Here is a 17,441-nt window from a genome sequence, read left to right as displayed (position 1 = left end):
GGCCCGTCTGTCCGGCGCAGCTATCGGCACCACCGAAGTGGGCGACGCTGAAGGTGGAGTAAGGTTCACGTCCCGCACCTGAGCCACCTCCAGGATAGGTGGGTTGGGGAGGGAGGGTGTAGCACTGTGCCGTCGTTGACGGCAGCCACCCTCCCTTCCCTCCCTTATTGTTTAGGGGGTATTGTTTATTGGTTTTGTTGGGGTATTGGGGATTTTTTGTGTTTTCTTTTTTTAAGGTGCATTCCGGGGTCTGCAACTTGACGTTGGGGTACAGTCACGTCCTGACCAGCAGAGGGCGTAATTGTATTCGTTTTGGTCAGGACGTGGCAGAGCTTTTGTTATGTGTTAGTTAATTGGGGTTGGACTCCCAATTGAAGGCAGGTGTGTTGAGTTGCCTTTGATTGGGAGTCCTATATAGTAGTGTGTGTTTTTCTTTGGGGTTGTGGGTAATTGTTTCTTGTTTAGTGTGTTTGCACCTGACAGGACTGTTGGCTGTCGGTTTTCTCAGTTTGTTTTGTATAGTGTTCTCTTTTGCTTTATTAAATATGACGAACACTAACTCCGCTGCATTTTGGTCCATTCCTGAAGACAGCCCTTACAAATATCAACACTTATATTTCATTTTCAAGAAAGTATTTCCCTTCTGTAAGTTTAAGAAACATTGCCTTGTGCCTTGTAATTCTGTTACCAAAAACCCACAATCTTTAAGATATTTTCTCATTTCACTCTCTTTCCATTCACTATAAAAATCATCCTCACCCACTGAGCATTGACCAACACCAGGCGTCCATGGACGTTGAAAGTTAGTTGAAATTTGGTAGAGTTCAGCACAGCACACTAGAGTAGTGTACTGTGCATATCTACTTTACTGTACTGTACTGAAAGCTGCTGTGCTGTACTCTACTGTGATGTCCAATCTTGTTAAACATAATCATAGATGACTGTTTCCGTTTTGGTCTGGTCCGGACCAACTAAATGCGGTCTTGTTTGGGGGTGGAACTCATTACAATAATAGCCAGTGTGAAGAATAATACCCAAATATGCAAAAGAAGGATATTGTATATTTCTACATTTGTGTACTTATTTAGGATACCTTACCATGAAGATGATCATATTCATATCCATAATTATTCCTTTTTTGTATAGTACAGCTCCGGAACCCCTGATGTAATTCCGTTACCGGATAGAAATCCACCGCACCTACTGTATTTCAATAACAAAAATATATTTTTTCCAACTCAAGGTCTCATGTAATAGCTGACACCCCATACTTTCCTCAGAAATCTTTGATTCTTAATTTGGAGCAGATAATTAACGTTTTTGGAAAAGGTTGTCGCATAAAAAACTGAGGTAGATTTTACTGTAATTCTGTTACCAAACTATGCATCTGTACAGTTCTTCAAGAAAATGTGTTTTTGTGAAATGTACTGTGTAAATTGTTCAAGGCAGTCCTTGTGCATAGAGGTATATCGTTCTGTTAAACTTCAAAATGTTTTTTGTTTGGCATACATTTTAAAGTAAAAAATCGAAGTCAAGGCTTAATTCCGTTACCCTAGAATTGCCCAAGAACAGATCCCTTTGGGGTCATATGTTAATACCTTAACATACAGTTGTGTAATTTAGCCTATTAAGCACAAAAACGATGTTTCAAGTGAAAATTAGGCATGTCTGATAAAGAAAGGAAATGATTCCCTTATTAAAAAACGGGCTTCTGCCAAACAGTTTGCCACACATTGCCAGCAAGCTCATATTTTCACATGCAAATTAGCTTTGTGCCAACCTGATGTTCCGATTCTGGCAAACAATTCTGGGAAACTTGCAGCAAAACATTAGATTATGTTAGGAGAGTACGCAGCCAAAAATAATCACACAGCCATTTTCAAAGCAAGCATGTGTCACAAAAACCCAAACCACTGCTAAATGCAGCACTAACCTTTGATGATCTTCATCAGATGACACTCCTAGGACACTATGTTATACAATACATGCATGTTTTGTTCAATCAAGTTCATATTTATATTTAAAAAAATGCTTTTTACATTAGCATGTGATGTTCTGAACTAGCATTCCCACCCAAAACTTCCGGTGAATTTACTAAATTACTCATCATAAACGTTGACAAAATACATAACAATTATTGTAAGAATTATAGATACAGAACTCCTTTATGCAATCGCTATGTCAGATTTTAAAATAGCTTTTCAGCAAAAGCACATTTTGCAATATTCTGAGTACATAGCTCGGCCATCACAAGCTAGCTATTCAGACACCCGCCAACTTCGGGGCTCACAAAACTCAGAATTACTATTAGAAAAATTGGATTACCTTTGCTGTTCTTCGTCAGAATGCACTCCCAGGACTTCTACTTCAACAACAAATGTTGTTTTTGTTCCAAATAATCCATAGTTATGTCCAAATATCCCCGTTTTGTTTGTGCGTTCAGGTCACTATCCAAAGGGTAACGCGCGAGCGCATTTCGAGACAAAAAAATTCAAAATATTCCATCACCGTACTTAGAAGCATGTCAAACGCTGTTTAAAATAAATGTTTATGCTATTTTTCTCGTAAAATAGCGTTAATATTCCAACCGGACAATGTTGTATTCATTCAAAGAGGAAAATAAAAAATTGCGAGGTCTCGTGAATGCACATCTCCAATCTCTCTGTCACCAGGCAGTCCACTGACAAACTGTGATAGTATACTCTGCCCAGAGACAGGAGACGCGTCAATCCGGTTTCTGAAGGCTTTAGAGAGCCAATGGAAGCCTTAGAAAGTGTCACGTAACAGCTCAGATACTGTAATGTCGATAGAGATGCAACAGAAGGACTACAAATTGTCAGACAGACCACTTCCTGCTTGGAATCTTCTCAGGTTTCTGCCTGCCATTTGAGTTCTGTTATACTCACAGACACCATTGAAACAGTTTTAGAAACTTTAGAGTGTTTTCTATCCAAATCTACTAATTATATGCATATTCTAGTTTCTGGGCAATAGTAGTAAACAGATTAAATCGGGTACGTTTTTTTCACCCGGCCGTGAAAATACTGCCCCCTATCCACAACAGGTTTTAAGCTCTGTCAAGTTGATTGTTGATCATTGCTAGACAGCCATTTTCAAGTCTTGCCATAGATTTTCAAGCCAATTTAATTAAGTCAAAACTGTAACTAGGCCACTCAGGAACATTCAATGACATCTTGGTAAGAAACTCCAGTGTAGATCTGACCTTGTGTTTTAGGTGATTGTCCTGTTAAAAGGTGAATTTGTCTCCCAGTGTCTGTTGGAAAGCAGACTGAAGCAGTTTATGATCTAGGATTTTGCCTGTGCTTATAGCTGTATTTGTCATGGCTCCATCTGTCATCAGAGGGCGGCAGAGACCATCCTAGAGACAATTATGACACTCGGGTGTGTTCTGTTACTCATTATCATTTCCCCTTTAAAAGAGGAGTGTTATCTGTTTCTCTTTTGCAGAAGCTTGAATTGTTTACTATGTGCATTCATGTTCTGAGTGAGTTTTCAAGACTTAGTGTTTGTTGTTTTTTCAAGTGTACGGTGACCCTGCGGCTACCGTGTCTTTAGGAAAGTCTTATGTTTATCCTTAACCACTGATTCCTGGTCTCTTCTCTGCACCTGGGTCCAACCTCACCACGTCACAGTATTCAGTTTCTTTATTTCCTTAAAGACTCCCTAGTCCTTACCGATGACAAGCATACCCATAACATGATGCAGCCACCACCATGCTTGAAATATGAAGTTATACTCAGTGATGTGTTGTGTTGGATTTTCCCCAAACATAATGTTTTGTATTCAGGACAGTATTACTTTAGTGCCTTGTTGCAAACAGGATGCATGTTTTGGAATATTTGTATTCTGTACAGGCTTCCTTCTTTTCACTCTGTCAATTAGGTTAGTATTTTGGAGTAACTACAATGTTGATCCTCAGTTGTTTTCTCATATCACAACCATTAAACTCAATCTATTTTAAAATAAGTCAAAAAATAAGGTGAAATCCCTGAGCAGTTTCCTTTCTCTTCTGCAACTGAGTAGGAAGGACGCCAGTGTCTTTGTAGTGACTGGGTGTATTGTTACACCATCCAAAGCCTAATTAATAACTTCACCATGCTCAAAGAGATATTCAGCAACTTTTTATTTTTTTACACATCTACCAATCGGTGTCCTTCTTTGCAAGGAATTGAAAAACCTCCCTGGTCTTTGTGGTTAAATCTGTACTGGAAATTCACTGATTGATTAAGGGACATTACAGATAATGTGTGGGGTACAGAGATGGGGTAATCATTCAAATATTCATGTTAAACACTTATTGAACACATAATGAGTCCACACAACTTATTATGCAATTTGTTAAGCACATTTTTCCTCCTGAACTTATTTAGTCTTGCCTTAACACATGCAAATACAACAGGTGTATTACAGGAAATGCTTACTTACAAGCCCCTAACCAACAATGCAGTTTAAAAATATGAATAATAAGAAATACAAGTAATAAAAGTAGAAGCAGCAGTAAAATAACAAAAGCTAGACGATATACAGGGGGTACTGGTACAGAGTCAATGTGCTGGGGCAACAGTTAGTCGAGGTAATTGAGGTAATATGTACATGTAGGTAGAGTTATTAAAGTGACTATGCATAGATAATAACAGAAAGTAGCAGCGGCGTAAAAGAGGGTGGGGGGCAATGCAAATAGTCTGGGTAGCCATTTGTTTAGCTGTTCAGGAGTCTTATGGCTTGGGGGTAGAAGCTGTTTAGAAGCCTCTTGGACCTAGACTTGGCGCTCTGGTACTGCTTGCCGTGCGGTTGCAGAGAGAACAGTCTAGGGTGGCTGGAGTCTTTGACAATTTTTATGGCCTTCCTCTGACACCGCCTGGTATAGAGGTTCTGGATGGCAGGAAGCTTGCCATACTAGGCAGTGATGCAACCAGTCATGATGCTCTCGGTGGTGTAGTTTTAGAGCCTTTTGAGGATCTGAGGATCCATGTATTTACATTTCTAGTTGAACTACATGTAGTTCCCTACTCCCCAAGACTGCATACATATATATGTGTACTTCACACATGCATTCATACATACCGTACATAATTTCTGAGTGTGCCTATTGATAATGTGCATATGCAGTGTATTTGCATGTCGTTGGCCTAACAGTGTTTTCAAGACTGGCTTTCAGGAACCTATCTTAAAGTCAGTCAGGAACCTACAGTCAGGAACCTAGCTTAAAAGGCTCTGTCCAAAGTGAGTCAGACCAAATCAGCCTCAAAATGGATCATTAGCCTTAGACCCCAAGCAATCCTTAACAAAAACCACACTCCGTCCAACAGACAGACATTCTTCAATTTTACAGGCACAATTGTGCAGAATGTTGTGCTGTGCACTGTGGTCTTAATTTATGATATTCACATACCGGTAAGAATAAGAGAGGGACAACAAGCACAGCACAGTATATTTTAAATAAATTATGATTGCCTTGGCTTTAATAGAGACTAGTGTTGTGTGTCTGAACATTCAGACCCATTCACAACAATCTCCTGAAGCGTAGATTTTCCAACTGACTAGCCTTACGACTTGCTCCAATGTATTTACTGACTTAGTTTTAGCAGTGAGGAATCATTCTTTATCAACATTTGAAGTTGTGAGTCAGACACATTTCTTAACTGTTAAGAATGAAACAAAACTATATGGAATTGTTTTAAGAAGGTCATACCAAGGATCATTTAGCTATTTGATTTAGAATTTTAAGGCTCCTTGAAGTATCAAAAATATATATAAACATTTTTTTGATGAAAAAGTATGTTGGGACTTTCTGTAATTAGCCTAAACAAACTCATTGAATAACAGATTCACTACATGGCACAACAGATAGTCCCCCCCTAATAAAAAAATCTAAAGGAAGTTTGTTCTGAAGAGTCTGTCCTATATCTGAGAGATATAAGGATGTATCTATGTATTTAACCCCTTGTTTTTGGAACAGTCTAAGCCCTGTCTAAACTGGAGGGTGTGTGTGTGTGTGTGTGTGGGTGGGGGGGGGGTGATCTACTAAGCTATTTGGAATTGTTTTAATACGGTCATACTAAGGATTATTTTGCTATTTGATTTTGAACGTGCGCTACAAAAATAAACAACAGCCTCTTTCTAGGTGTGCACTTGAATTAAAGGGTAACTACACCCAAAAATCTACATTTCTCACATTTTTACCAGAACTCAAAACTGGTATCTTGATGTGGTTTTCAGCATTGTTGTGGACAAATGTAGTTGTTTTTCTATTAAGTGATTTTGAGAGGAAAAACCTGAAAAAAAAAGAAACCTGGAAAAACTAAATAGAGAAAACGCAATTTGGAAAAGAACAAAATGGAATCAGGCAAACAATGTAACAGATTTCATAGGGCCTTACCTAATGATCATTTTTTTATTACATTTAGGCTAAAATAAAGATAAAATACTTAAGACTGATATAACCCTTTTTAATTTGTATTTAATTGTTTTTTTGTTTTTTTAAATGTTGGATATTTACTTTGAATAAAATACATTGTGGCAATTCATAACTTGCAGTAAAACTGTAAATAAGACTAATCTCAAGAGTTAAATGTTAAAAATTGTTTAATGTTCTCTTACTTAGAAAATAGTCCTGATCATATAAGCCTAGACCTAGACAATATCCAAAACAACTAACAATACAATGAATTCATTAATTTTTTAACTGTAAAGTCATGTCTTTCTACACAATACCACAACATATTTTTCCAATCTGGAGGTAAACTTGATAAAGCATTCAATAATTTCACTGTGTATTCAGATGGAATCAAGGTATAAGAATGTACCAGATGCCACCAAAATAGAGCTCCATGGACAAAGAAAATCTAACCCTGGATGGCTACTTTTTCTATTTGGCTATCTACTCTATGTACTTGTTGAAAACATTGTCCTGTGGCATTTCAGAAAGTTGCATGAAAATACAAATCCATGCAAACAATAATGAGTTGTAAGGATGTCCCCGGGACGTCATGAAATGGTCAACTAAAGTTCTGTCATGGTCCCCTGGAGGTTTTGTGTAGTTCCCGGTTGGTCCCGGGGACATTCCAGAGGACATTTTTAGGACATTCTTGGGACGTTGTGTCATGGTCCCCTGGAGGTTTTGTCTAGTACTCGGTTTGTCCTGGGGAAGTCACCTGATGGTCGCAAAGAAATGTTATCCCCCCACACACCCTAGTTTATTTTATTTTTTATTTTGGGTCAGAGTGCATTATTTATTTTGTTTCTTTCATTTTTTATAAACAAACAGAAATCCCACAAAAACGAAACACAACCACCACACCTGAAACACACCACAACACACCTGTCCATTAACGAACAAAATCACACAGTAGCCTCTCCTTTCAATACACAGTACATATCAAACGCGATTATGTCTGTTGGGAAATGTCACACTCCTCAAGAATGTCAATGTAAGGTTTCTAGATTTGATCAAATGTCTTTTTTTTGTTGCTTAATTTGATCAAACATAGCATCTAATCGAATGTAGCTACATAGTCCAGCCTCCAATTCGTTATTGACGGTGAGAACGATGCTTTCCAATTGATAGCTATTCATTTTTATGCTGCAATTAGTTTTTGATATTGGTCACCAATATTTACATTTCCGAACAGACATAATCATGGAGATGGATGGATATAAATTCCTAGACACAATGATAGGATAGCACAGACATCCCAAAATAGTGTCAGTTTGTCACAGGACCACAGCATATGCAATAGGGTTCCTGAATAGTTTTTTTCATCTCCAACAGAGATGAAACATACAGTACATACAATACATTCTGGCAGGAGGGCAGTAAATTCTATGGATTATTTTGAATTGCAATAATTGATGTCTAAGGTTGTAGGAGCAAATGTGAACATTTTCACATATCGTTGACCAATGGTTGCAAACATTTCTAATAACATGTTTTACCGTCGTCATTATGGGTATTGTGTGTAGATGGGTTAGAGAAAAAAATTGCTACGCAAGCAATACACAACTTTACATTTCTGTGTCACCAGAGGATTTTAGCAACACAAATACATTATTAGACTGTATTAGTGATTTAAATACTTGGATGGCTCACAACTTCCTGCAGCTAAATCAAGACAACACAGAGGTACTTATTATTGGAGCCAAAGCACAGAGAGAGAATTTGGCCGCACATTTTAATTAATGGGCAATAAAGATAATACACCAGGTAAAAAACCTAGGTATCATTTTAGATTCTGAAATCCATTTTGAATCACACATTGGAATAATTAATAATAATAATAATAATAAAAGCTAAAATAGCTTTTTACCACCTGAGGAACATTGCCAAGGTGCGGCCGTTTCTATCTCAGGCTGATACAGACTAATCCATACTTTTATTACAAGCAGGCTTGATTACTGTAATGCTCTCCTGTCTGGTCTACCCAAGAAGGCCATTTGGTCAACTGCAAAACATACAGAATGCCTGCATCACCAGACGGAGAGCACACATTACACCGGTTTTAAGGTCTCTACACTGGCTGCCTGTGAGTTTTAGAATTAATTCTAAGATTCTTCTATTTGTTTTTAAATCAATCCACAATTGTGCACCCCAATAAATATGAGACATGCTTTTGAGTTATATACCCAGTAGGTCCCTCAGGTAATCTGGTACTGGCCTTTTAACTATCCCAAAGCCAAGGACCAAGAGGCATGGAGAGGCATTCTTTAGTTATTATGCCCCCAGCCTCTGGAATAGCCTGCCAGAGAACCTGAGGGGGACCAAGAGGCATGGAGAGGCAGCCTTTAGTTACTATGCCCCCTGCCTCTGGAATAGCCTGCCAGAGAACCTGAGGGGGGCCAAGAGGCATGGAGAGGCAGCCTTTAGTTACTATGCCCCCTGCCTCTGGAATAGCCTGCCAGAGAACCTGAGGGGGACCAAGAGGCATGGAGAGGCAGCCTTTAGTTATTATGCCCCCTGCCTCTGGAATAGCCTGCCAGAGAACCCGAGGGGGACCAAGAGGCATGGAGAGGCAGTCTTTAGTTATTATGCCCCCAGCCTCTGGAATAGCCTGCCAGAGAACCTGAGGGGGACCAAGAGGCATGGAGAGGCAGCCTTTAGTTACTACGCCCCCTGCCTCTGGAATAGCCTGCCAGAGAACCTGAGGGGGACCAAGAGGCATGGAGAGGCAGACTTTAGTCATTATGCCCCCAGCCTCTGGAATAGCCTGCCAGATAACCTGAGGGGGACCAAGAGGCATGGAGAGGCAGCCTTTAGTTACTATGCCCCCTGCCTCTGGAACAGCCTGCCAGAGAACCTGAGGGGGACCAAGAGGCATGGAGAGGCAGCCTTTAGTTACTATGCCCCTTGCCTCTGGAATAGCCTGCCAGAGAACCTGAGGGGGACCAAGAGGCATGGAGAGGCAGCCTTTAGTTATTATGCCCCCTGCCTCTGGAATAGCCTGCCAGAGAACCCGAGGGGGACCAAGAGGCATGGAGAGGCAGCCTTTAGTTATTATGCCCCCAGCCTCTGGAATAGCCTGCCAGAGAACCTGAGGGGGACCAAGAGGCATGGAGAGGCAGCCTTTAGTTACTACTCCCCCTGCCTCTGGAATAGCCTGCCAGAGAACCTGAGGGGGACCAAGAGGCATGGAGAGGCAGACTTTAGTCATTATGCCCCCAGCCTCTGGAATAGCCTGCCAGAGAACCTGAGGGGGACCAAGAGGCATGGAGAGGCAGCCTTTAGTTATTATGCCCCCTGCCTCTGGAATAGCCTGCCAGAGAACCTGAGGGGGACCAAGAGGCATGGAGAGGCAGCCTTTAGTTATTATGCCCCCAGCCTCTGGAATAGCCTGGCAGAGAACCTGAGGGGGACCAAGAGGCATGGAGAGGCAGCCTGTACTGTAGTTACTATGCCCCCAGCCTCTGGAATAGCCTGCCAGAGAACCTGAGGGGGACCAAGAGGCATGGAGAGGCAGCCTTTAGTTATTATGCCCCCAGCCTCTGGAATAACCTGCCAGAGAACCTGAGGGGGACCAAGAGGCATGGAGAGGCAGCCTTTAGTTATTATGCCCCCAGCCTCTGGAATAGCCTGCCGGAGAACCTGAGGGGGACCAAGAGGCATGGAGAGGCAGCCTTTAGTTACTACGCCCCCTGCCTCTGGAATAGCCTGCCAGAGAACCTGAGGGGGACCAAGAGGCATGGAGAGGCAGACTTTAGTCATTATGCCCCCAGCCTCTGGAATAGCCTGCCAGAGAACCTGAGGGGGACCAAGAGGCATGGAGAGGCAGACTTTAGTTACTATGCCCCCTGCCTCTGGAATAGCCTGCCAGAGAACCTGAGGGGGACCAAGAGGCATGGAGAGGCAGCCTTTAGTTATTATGCCCCCAGCCTCTGGAATAGCCTGCCAGAGAACCTGAGGAGGACCAAGGGGCATGGAGAAGCAGCCTTTAGTTACTATGCCCCCAGCCTCTGGAATAGCCAGCCAGAGAACCTGAGGGGGGCTGAAACTGTGGACATTCTGTATTTAAAAGAGATCTTAAAAACACACCTTTTTATCTTTGCTTTTCCTTAAGGTGCTTTTTTTTGTCTTTCAGTTTTTGGCATTCTTTTTTTCTTCATCCTCTTATATTTGTTGTGTAGTAAATATTTATGTTTTTACTGTGAAGCGCATTGCGTTGCATTCAGGGGGCTCCCAAGTGGCGTAGCGGTCTAAGGCACTCCATCTCAGTGCTAGAGACATCACTACAGGACCTGGTTTGATTCCAGGCTGTATCACAACCGGTCGTGATTGGGAGTCCCAAAGGTCGGTGCACAATTGGCCCAGCGTCTTCAGGGTTAGGGTTTGGCCATAATAGGCCGTCATTGTAAATAAGAATTTGTTCTTAACTGACTTGCCTGGTTAAATAAAGGTTAAATAAAAAAATGTCTGAAGCGCATTGTTGCATTCATGTCTGAAATGTGCTATATAAATGAAGGTTGATTTGATTTGAATAAGTCAAGGGTATGAATACATTCTGAAGGCACTGTAACTAGTTTCATTACACTTAATCCCTTTTTACTGTTGCCAAGCCCATCAAGGTCCTGATTGATGAGTCACTAATCCATTCACAGCTTTTTGTCTTTTGGCAATGCTAGGGACACCCACACACACACACACACACACACACACACACACACACACACACACACACACAGTGAGTTTAACATTATGTGTCAAATATGTAATTAGAAAACACTATGTAATCATGTATGTCAAAGTGTATGTTTGTTCATACAGTAATTTTTGTTCACCTGGGATTTGAACACCTGGGATTTGAACATTACGATCTTCCTGCTATGCCACTATGTCTGTATCAATGACTGATTTCACCTGTAAGCCTATTCCTACACTTTGCACTTCAAAGTACATCTCAGCTCTGTTAAAAATACAATGAAGAAAAACTATTATATTTATAATTATCGTAGTGATTCAGGAGTAACATTAAAACAGAATAAAAGCCCCCACCAATATTAGACAACTATACCGAAAACCCAATGAGAGAAATGTCAGATTAATTGAAAACTGAAAGTGAAGTACTAAGTGATCATGTCAAATGTAATCATATTGTCATTGATTATTATTTATTATTATTTATATTTTTTTTACTATTTTAGCTGAACAGCATTTCATTACTTTACTTACAATAGTTTGGGACACCTGTAACCATCACGTGACAAAAACCTCCAGGGGACCATGACACAATGTCCCAAGAACATCCTAAAAATGCCCTCGGGTCAAACCGGGAACTATAGAAAGGTCCCCCAGAGAACGTCCCCTTGGGACCATCATGCGACCTCCTAAGGACTAGTAAAATGAAAGTCCTGAGAACGTCCTAAAAAGGTCTTGACATGGTCCTCAGTGATGTCCTGGGGACTTACAGAGAACTACACAAAGGTTCCCCAGAGAACGCTCCCTTGGGACCATCAGGCAACATTCTTAAAATTTTCTCAGAACGTCAGCCTTAAGGAAACTAATGGGAATATTGCCGAATGTCCTCAGACATTCCCTGTTTTCTGGGTAGGCTACACAACTGTCATTCCAATTAAAATGTCTAAACTACAGTTGTTGTGTGTGAAAACTGAAAGAAGGAAGACATAGAGCAAAGAGACCGTCGGTCAGACAATGAGAATAAAAGGAAGGATCACGTAGACAACACTCTTAGTAAAGCAAATCAACTCTTAATCATTAAAGCTGTGGGTTTCAGATAAATAGACTCCAGAGGGCAGGTGTAAAAGCGGGAGGCCCAAGACAAAGGGGCGGAGAATAATCAACAAAATCAGCAGAGCTGGGGCACGATGGAGAATATGGCCAGAGTCAGACAGAAATGGAGTGCCTTTGTTATTGCCCTATGCGCCAGTGGACGCGATGTGGATGAGTGAGATGAAGATTTAGAATGGGATGTTTGCTTCGCAAGTCTCATTAATTAAATCAATCAAATGGGTTTGTATGCAGATACAGATACATAGACGCACAATATACGTTTGTAAAACTCAAGTGTAAATTAAGTTTGATTTCATGATTATGTGATGATTAGAATGTTTTAAGCTATTATTTGGGGATGGAAATATGATGGTGCATCAACTGATGACAGCTCTTTAAAAATATTTTTGTGGTAGTTGTAGAATAGGTTCGTATGTAGACCTGCTGATAGTTAGCTGTTGTTCTAGCTAATAAATAAACTCTTTAGGCTAACAGTGATCATTGAAAAGTAAATTTCCAGAAGAAAATGTGATGTGCTTGCTAGCTTGTTTGAAAGGATTAGGGTTTTGAAATAAGTTATAGTACGATAGTGTCTGTGGTAGTAATGGTGGTGACTGGTTATAGTTAAAAAAGTAGGTAGATGAAAAACATTGATTGGTTGATTGATAGGATAGACTGAAAGTTGATTTGGTGTCTCTTGCATGAATGGTTCAAGAGTTACAATTATTGTTGTTGGGTATTATATGCAAATGTATGCATATTTAAGTAGTGATCATTTATCATGCATACCACAGCTACACCAGAGCTAGTGCGAACCAGATCTAGCTTGCTACACCAAGGAGCTGAGTGTGGGTCAATAGTTTTGTGGTCAGTAGTTGTGTGGTTGTGGTCAGTAGCTGTGGTCAGCAGTTGTGGTCAGTAGTTTTGGTCAGCAGTTTTGTGGTTGTGGTTTAGTAGTTGTGGTCAGTAGTTTTGGTCAGTAGTGGCTGTGGTCATTAGTTGTGTGGTTCAGTAGTTGTATGGTCATTAGTTGTGGTCAGTAGTTGTGTGGTTGTGGTCAGTAGCTGTGGTCAGCAGTTGTGGTCAGTAGTTTTGGTCAGTAGTGGCTGTGGTCATTAGTTGTGTGGTTCAGTAGTTGTATGGTCATTAGTTGTGGTCAGTAGTTGTGTGGTTGTGGTCAGTAGCTGTGGTCAGCAGTTGTGGTCAGTAGTTTTGGTAGGTGGTTGTGTTGTTTTGGTCATTAGCTGTGGTCAGTAGTTGTGTGGTTGTGGTCAGTAGTTTTTAGATTGTGGTCAGTAGTTGTGGTTTAGTACTTGTGGTCAGTTGTGGTTGTGGGCAGCTAGAAATCTTATCTGTATCATTCCAGGGTGTCCAGACCGGGGAAGCATTAGAAATCTTCTCTGTAGTGTTCCAGGTCATGCCATAATGTAGCTATTTTGGAAGATACTGTACTTCTCCCTATTAGCTGAAATCATATTTTTTCAAAGCCATTTTAGCTATCGCACTAGGTGTTTGGTCTGAACAGATTCACAAATCATGGGAATTTGTCGCCCTATGAAGACGTTGTCTCCCTCTGAGGCAAGTGTTGCTAGGCAACCCCCCATGCAGTTGCCTTGGCAGGCCTGCTCCCTCCGTGGCTAAAGCCAGTGTGAGAAACATGCTAACAAATGTTTGTGCTATGAAACTAAATAAATACTGCACTCTGACCCACAAAACTTTGTTGCTAGATTCACGATAGTGTTGTTAGACAAACCAATGAAAGTGAACTTCAAAACGTGATGTTCCCTATACAAGCTCATTATGAGATTAATTTGATTTGTGCTAGTAAAAGCGCAATGGCAAAATAAAATAACGTTGCTAGTAGAGGCTGTATTACTGTCTAACTTATTCTATGTAGTGTTAGAGCATGACTCAGAGATAAGGTAGTGATGTGTGTGCGCGTACATGCTTGTGTGAGTGTGTGCCTGTGTGCATCTGTGTTTGTGTGAGAGTATGTTTTGTTTGTACTCTGTACTAAGGAGAGCAACATAAATGCCAGTGCCTGCACACTATTTCAAAGTTATTGAAATGAGTATGGCAGAAAAAATTAGACTGCCTCCCTGTGAACTGGTCTGACAGATTAGTTTATGAGTTATGAATACATTAATAAATGCTGCATTTATAAAAGTTACAACACATCCAGAAGAAAACCAAAAACCAAAAACGACCCCTTCCTTCCCCCCTTTCGTCCAAACAGTGATGATGACAATGGCCGTTAAACTCAAAACGACTAATCTTTGGCCCATCTTGATCAGTCACTCTCACACAGATGGGCCCCTATGTAATGTGCCCATCTGACACGAGCGTCACTCAGCTCAAAGTGCAGACTCAGAAGAAACCCTAGACAACCACATCTGTCTGCACATAGTCCTAGCAGTCTACATTTTACATTTTTGTCATTTAGCAGAGCAACTGCATACATCTAAAACATTTCATGATTATTTTTTTCTCCATACTGGTCCCCCGCAGGAATCGAACCCACAACCCTGGCATTGCAAACACCATGCTCTACCAACTGAGCCACACGGGACCTAGTATAACTGCCACAGTTATATGAACCAATATATATTTGCATACAGTATACGTTGCAATGTCTGCACTTCTGACAAACTGAGAACGGTAAAATAGCTCCTATTCTCTCACATCCTTGAGAATTAGAAAATACTTTGAAAGCCATAATCTCTCAAAGAGTGACCTAACTGTTACCACCCTCCCTTTGTATAGACTTAACTTGCATTACAGACTGGTCCCATAGACTGGACGTCACATTGTATACGTTAACCTGCGACACTTAAATTAGTTTGGTATGGTAACGTAAGACAGATGTTTACTTAAGGTAAAAACCAAGTAGGGTGGTTGGTCGGGATTGATGGATGGGCTATAACGCTAATGTCTAGCAATCCCAAAGATTGCGAGTTGGAATCTCATCATGGACAACTTTAGCTTTTTAGCTAATTAGCACCTTTTCAACTACTTACTACTTTTCAGCTACTTTGCAACTACTTATCATGTTAGCTAACCCTTCCACTAACCTTAACCATTTTAGTTAACCCTCCCTTTAACCCTAACCCTTTAACCTAACTCCTAAACTTAGCCTTAACCCCTAGTCTAGCTAATGTTAATCAGCTAGCTAACATTAGCCAACTAGCTAGAAATTGTAACATATCATATGTTTTACAAATTCATAACATATAGTAACTTGTAACTGTAACCCATTGATTCGAGTTGAAAAAATAAATGCTGTGCTCATGGAATGGCATGCTTTAAGCACTACTGAAAAGTGCTATTTACATGTGAAAATGAATGCCATATGCTGCATTTGCTATAAGCCTATTTTGTCGCCTGCCTCTATTTTGGTAAAAAGCTGAGGGATGGGCCTGGAGAAATGTAACCACTCTCAGATTAATAGACTGAGCTATGGATGCAAGGACTGACCATCCATGTTATGAGGTTATACAGTATTTGTTTACATTTACAATGTTTACAAACATTGGAGAAAAACAAGCTTATATTTTATAAGTCCAAAAACGGATGTAGCAACTACAGATTCCCCGTTTTTTTATCAGCATGAATTAGATTGAGCAATAAAAGCCTCACTTTTATTCTATAGGCTGGGATCTGCACTATGCAGCTGTTGCAAGAGCGCATTTTTCACTGTCTGTCAACTGGTTTGATAACAATGATTGATAGGCAGTTTACACTTCTTGAATTCAACCATTATTACAAATGCACATTTAGATTTGTGAACAGCCACCCACAACAACCACAGTCCGCAAGGTGCAAATAGCCAAATGAAAGAGCAGCAATGTAATTTACATCAATGCGCTATGTAGATATCAATAATAAGTGATATCCGTATCACCATAGACTACACCTGTGTGGCTCAGTTGGTAGAGCATGGTGTTTGCAATGCCACGGTTGTGGGTTCGATTCCCATGGGGGACCAGTACAGGGAAAAAATGTATGAAATGTATGCATTCACTACTGTAAGTCGCTCTGGATAAGAGCGTCTGCTAAATTACTAAAATGCATGTAAATGTACACCACTGCTGTCATCCATACCCCCAAGCGTTTATTCAAGTTGGATAATCTTTGGATGCCGACAGCAGTCGCATCATTGGAAGACATATCTTGGACTGTAGCCTACAGAAGCCTATTCCTGTTCTTGAATGTCATTGAGAAACATCCTTTTTGAATTTAAAAGTAATCCTTGAAGAAATCATATAGTTTTTATATCATACAAAATGGGTGTTGGACATCCACTAATTAATACATACCATAGGACACGAAAGGTATCATACAAAATGGAGTGTCTCGGATTTACAAACAGAATAATACAAAATGCTCAGAGACCAGGTTGTGCTTTTGCCAAAGATACAGTCAGCTTTTGGTGTTTCGCTCTCACCATTTTCCCTCTCTCTGCTCTTTATGATCTAACATGTACATAAGTAACGGCAGAACTCTGGGCATGAGTCTGCGTGAGTTATTTTTACTCATGACTCGGCAGCTCCTGAACTGGTCACCCTTGAGCAAAAGCTGCCAATGTGGTGAAACTAGTTAGGATGACAAAAGGACAACATCTCCCTGGGGAGTAACAATCCTGGTGGAAAGGAAGCAATGTGACGCAACAACTTTGTGGATGATACAACACGGGGATTATAACGACGACTGACATTTTGCATGTCACTCGTCCACACGTAAGGGCAGGCGACATTGGGGACAATTTTTCTTTGATATGACTTGCCAGTAATTTATTTGATGAAAAACGATGTTATAGTGAAACAAAACATCAGCCAAATGGTTTATAAACCATTTTCAATCCTGTGTACAACTTAGTCTTTTACAAAGAAGGAGATGCAACCAAAATCCTGAATCAAAAAGTATGAATCATCCCATCCTAAATCGCCCATCTCGACACCTATCAGCACTACCGTTAGAGAAAACTTAACAGAAAACCTCTGTCTCTGTCAGGAATGAAGCTTTCCAAGACGGACACATCAAAAGAGGAAAACTAAAATCATGGTATGGAATGGAGACGGGGTCAGGGAAACTCAGGGAAACCCTTGCGAGCCAATTTCCAATTCCTCAATTCCAATTAGTAGTATTAGTACAGAGCTTCTTCGGAGCCCCATGTAGGAAAAGAAAAGAGATAACGTAGCCTTAC

General features: G+C 40.6%; 1 protein-coding gene across 2 annotated transcripts in view; it reads right to left on the bottom strand.

Moving 5' to 3' along the window:
- Positions 1 to 17,441, bottom strand: part of LOC115156204 (poly(rC)-binding protein 3) — a 172,179-nt gene that overhangs the window by 125,046 nt on the left and 29,692 nt on the right. The window lies entirely within an intron of this gene.

Source organism: Salmo trutta, chromosome 20, assembly GCF_901001165.1.
Source record: "Salmo trutta chromosome 20, fSalTru1.1, whole genome shotgun sequence".
Lineage (NCBI taxonomy): Eukaryota > Metazoa > Chordata > Actinopteri > Salmoniformes > Salmonidae > Salmo > Salmo trutta.
This window is presented reverse-complemented; position numbering and strand designations above follow the sequence as displayed.